The 4,944-nt window shown below is 36.2% G+C and overlaps 1 long non-coding RNA gene across 1 annotated transcript; it reads right to left on the bottom strand.

Annotated features, from left to right (window-relative positions):
* Positions 1 to 874: 874 nt before the first annotated feature.
* Positions 875 to 4,733, bottom strand: LOC133386513 (uncharacterized). The gene is made up of 3 exons (XR_009763177.1): positions 4,590 to 4,733; positions 2,612 to 2,662; positions 875 to 1,117 (listed from the first exon to the last, which is right to left on the bottom strand). It is a non-coding gene; the product is annotated as an uncharacterized LOC133386513 (long non-coding RNA).
* Positions 4,734 to 4,944: the final 211 nt, after the last annotated feature.

The raw sequence follows: 4,944 nt of genomic DNA on the forward strand, positions 1-4,944 counted from the left end.
CATCAAAAACAGAGGGACAAAAGGAAAAGATATAAAAATAACAGAGCAAAGGGACCCATCATTGATATCGATGAATGGGCAAAGGTTAGAAACCCTAAAGTTCCAGTAGAATTTAAAGGATTAAAAAAAGATGAAGACAGCGATGTTGTCTTTCATCCCCAAGGTATGCTCCAGTTAATGGAACAATATTATGAAAATATGTTTAGTTTAAAAAATATTTCAGTTAAACAGGTGCATGACTATATAGTGGCCATACCAAAAGAGAGGTTGAAACATCTTTATGATGGGTTAAATGATGAAGATGAACAAATGCTGACAGCAGTTGTCACAGAGGAAGAAGTGGTGACGGCAATCGTTTCAGGGAAAGGAAAATCAGCACCGGGACCGGACGGTCTGGGCTGGAATTTTTATAAAATATTTAAGAAATGGCTAGCGAAACCACTTGCAGCGGTATATAATCAAGCCCTAGAGAGAAATAATTTACCTAATTCATTTTATAATGGTATTTTAATTTTTTTTCCGAAAGAAGGAGATCTTACGTTAGTAAAAAATTGGCGGCCTATAGCCTTAACAAACACTGATTATAAAATTTTAGCAAAAATATTTAATAATAGGTTAGCTAAGATAGCTAGTAAGATAATAGTTAAATTTCAAACAAGTGCAGTGCCGGGAAGAACTATGGTAGATTCACTACTTTTATTTCGAGAAATTTTTCAACTTGTACAAAAAGGGATGTGGAAAGGACATATGTTACAATTAGATCAAACGAAAGCTTTTGATAATATACATCATCGGTTTTTGTGGGAGATACTTCTTTGGAAAGGCATTCCGGTGAGTTTCGTTAATCATCTTCGATTGATGTATGAAAAAGCAGTGGTAGTGCCTCAAATTAATGGATACAGAGGGAAACAAATAATGTTAAAGTCTGGTGTCAGGCAGGGATGTCCTATGAGTCCATTGTTATATGTGTTAGTTTTAGATGCTGTTTTATGTAAAATAGAGTTGGAAGATAGTTTAAAGGGAATCCAAATACCAATACCTGTTAATTTAATGCACATGTCAGGCTTGGACTCGGGTGATCTAAGTGTGAAGGCTGTTGCTCATGCAGATGATGTATCTATTTTAGTAAATGATAAACGAGAAATAGAAATAATCAGAGATTTGTTTGAACAATTTGGTCAGGCTTCTGGTGCCCATTTAAATATGCAAAAGAGTTTTATAATATCGCCCAATAACATTAAGGGAAATATACAAGTAATGCCATTAGAATATCTGATTAGTAATAAAAATAAAAATCAAGCAATAAATTCAGAAGCTGTAGAAGGGCAAATTAAAATACAAGTTAAATTATTAGGAATTTATTTTGCAGTTAAATGGGAAGGGTGGGAATATAATTGGACTATGTGGAGAGATAAAGTTAAAGAAAAAATACAAATGTGGCAAAAATGGCATCTTTCTATCTATCAAAAAGCCATGTATGTTAGTACGTACTTAGTCCCAGTAGTAGGTAATTTGGCAGCTGTCTACCCACCACCTGAAAGGATCATTAAAGAAATCAATAAAATGGCATTTAAGTTTCTATGGGGAACGGCTAATTTCCCCCTTGCAAGAGCAGAGGCGTATAAATCTGTAGCACAGGGTGGTTTAAATTTTACAGCAATTGGTTTCAAATTTTTAGCAATTTTTGTTAGTCATAATTTTGGAAAATGGGCAGAGGTAGAAAGAAAAGAATTGGCACCACAATTTTGGTTGGTTGCCTTTGCCAAACACTGGAGAATTAAAGATTGGGCCAAAATATGGTGGGAAGAAGATAAGGTCAATTATAAAATCACACAATCGCTAAAGTGTTTGGGACCTGATTATTTGATTGAAATTTATAGTAATTTAAGAAAATGGAAATTAAGGGCAAGCATAATAAAAATTGAAAGGGGTGAACCAAAAATTATGAAAAAGAAAATTTATAGGAATTTATTAGAAGTAAATAGTTTTCAACCACAATTTGAAAAGAATGTAAAAAGGGAAAATTTATCTATGTACTTAAAAGAGCCTGTACACCAGATAGAATTCTTTAAAGATCAAAGAATTCCTTATAAACTATGGGACATCAGATGGAAGTTTTTTCATCAGATTTATAGCGTGCAAACAAATAAGCCGTGGCTAGCAAATGCTAACCAAGCTTGTCCACGATTAAGATGTCAGGAAGAAGCTGTAAGAACAGGGCAGACACAAAAAGAAACCATTCAACATTTTGTTAAAGATTGTGTATCTGCGAAAGAGACGTGGACTATAATAGCTAAAACTCTGGATTGGCCAGACCTTTTGAGGCAAAACTGGGAAACTATTGTTTCGGGAGCAGAACCAGAAAAAGGAATTCAAGGCCCGAGACAAAGAAAAGGAGTGAAAAGACTTAGAAATAAAAACTATGTAGTCAATAATTATTGGAAGGTACCCTGGACAACGATAAGAATTGTTAATTTATTTGTTCTAAGTATCTTATGTTGGCAACGGTTAAAAGAAATTAAGACTCAAAATATATGCAGTTCTGAAAGTACAATTAGGACAATATTATCAAAAATAAGAGAACTGAGTTTATTTGAAAAGGAAAAATTACCGCATGAGAAGTGGAGAAAATTCTGGCCGTGGACATCAGAGTCGACACCTCCTATAACATAGAGTTGAGATGAATATATTGTATTAGTGTTAAGTTAGTTAGGAAAATTATATGTATTAGCTAGATATGTTATTATGAGAGTGGCGATATTGTTACGTGTTTTCGCGTGCGGGATGTAACCTAGTAGTATGAATAATTTAAATAAAAAATCTTACCTATAAAAAAAAAAAAAAAATCTTACCTAACCCTAACCCTAACCCTAACCCTAACCCTAACCCTAACCCTAACCCTGATTTGGTAGGAGGAGGTGGTAGTTTTTGGAGCTCCTGAAGATCCAAAACAAAACGTCTTTTTATTCAAAATCCGGCCAGCATGCCACTGCCTCAAGGCTTGAGGTAGGTGGAGGAGACTCTGGTGCATCTTTTGAGACCAATATGAACCCTGACAGTGGAGGGGATCCTCAAAAAAACGCTGTTGAAGAGAGACCTTTTAAAAATGCTGCAGAGGCCTCCCTGAAAGCAGAGGCCTCTCTGGAAACAATGCCTCGCAGTGAGTACAAAGAGGGATTTTCAAAAGACCAGCTTTCCCTGGGTGGGGAAATGTTTGCAACTTCAGTGACTTTAAAGGAAGGGGGAACCCCTGAAGTATCAGCAGCTGTTGTTGTGGGCCCTCAGATCCCTTTGAATGAGTCTACAAACTTAGAAGAAGCTGGGACCCCTAGGACTCTCATAGAACAAACAGTAGATAAAATGGCTGACTGTGAAGCAGCACTTTCTATGAAAATAAAGCAGATGAAGAGGGACTATATAGAAATTGTATTAGAATATGAAAGACTTCAGAAAGAGTGTGCTAGAAGAGAAATGGTCAAACAGAAACAAATGCAGTCTGGTGACAAAAGACAAGAAGAAAGTTTGACAAAAATAAACATTGATTGCACAGCTTTTCGCCATGAGATTTTCTTGGCTTGGAAGTATGTAATGCAACAAGAAAAGATTCTAAATACCTTTTCAAGTAGAGAAATTGAAATGTATGGAAGAGACACTTATGATAAAGAAAAAAGTATATTGGGAAAATTTAAAGACAATTATGTAATACAATATAACAAATGCTTTGATGAATTGGAAGTTTTGGAATTAAGTGCTCTTAAAGAGACAGTACATGTTAGTAAAACAACTGAGAGACAAAGTGCACAAGCTGCTGAGGCTTGTATGGAACCTTCACTGAATACATTACAAGAACAAAGTTTTGTAGATCTTGAACTTAATCAAGGTGGTAATCAGCAAACAGAACAAGAATGTATTATTATAGATAAAGAAATTGAAAATAATAGGCAAATGACCTTTGCTGAGCAATTAAGTAATAAAGGAGAAAATGATGAAGATAGAGGAGTGGAGAAATCAAAAGGAAGAGAGAGCGCCCTCTCTGATTTTTCTGAACCAGAAGTAGAATTAGAATTTCTTACTGAAATTTTTGAAACTGATTTTGAAACCGATTGTGATATGCAAATGGACTTGGTTTCTGTTGAAAAATTAAAATCTGCTGTACCCAATGTGAAAGAGTCAAGGGAGAGGAAAATTCTGGCAAAATGGACTGAAATATTGCAAAAAAATCTAACCAAGGTGGAAGATATTATTTTACCAACTGAATTTGAAAAGCATGATATGTTGAGGCTTTGGGGTTATGTGATGGCCCATGTAGCTTTAACCAATGTTCCGACAAAAAATCTGACTAAATATAGTCAACAAAAAGTAGTGCAATTTTTGGATAAAACTTATCAGCCTTTAAAAGATGTGCTTTCAGGATGGCAGGTAACATTAAGACTGAAGGAATTAAGCTATTTAAAATCATTAGCGCTGGATTGTGTGCGGAGACTTCTAGTGGCGAGGAAGCCGAAGACGTCTATGGAGGCTTATCCTGATTGGCTAGAAGAAAAACACCTAATAAAATATTTCCAAGATATTCACAGAACTCGACTTACTACGGCTGATGATGAGGCTCCGCCTGTCTTTTGGAGTCAAATTGACAATAAGGACACGTTAGTGCCAAATGAGGAATTTAACATATGGTTGGAAAAAGTAATCGATTGTTTAAAACAGAGGCAGAAAATCATAAAACAAAGAAGAGACGATAAACAAGAACGAGTGAAGTCAACATCGGTGGCGGTGGCGTCGAGAATCCAGTCCGAAGCTCGGGTCCCGATTGAAGCAGTTCCCAAAAGGAGAACGGAAGCGGTTGCTGAGATCGATGAGGAGGAGAGACGGGCCCAATGGGTTTTGCAGGGGGTGTCTTCTAAGGAAGCGCCCCCGACAATCGGTGAGGTGATGGGGATGCAG

This window comes from Rhineura floridana, chromosome 6, assembly GCF_030035675.1.
Source record: "Rhineura floridana isolate rRhiFlo1 chromosome 6, rRhiFlo1.hap2, whole genome shotgun sequence".
In the NCBI taxonomy this organism is placed as follows: Eukaryota; Metazoa; Chordata; class Lepidosauria; order Squamata; family Rhineuridae; genus Rhineura; species Rhineura floridana.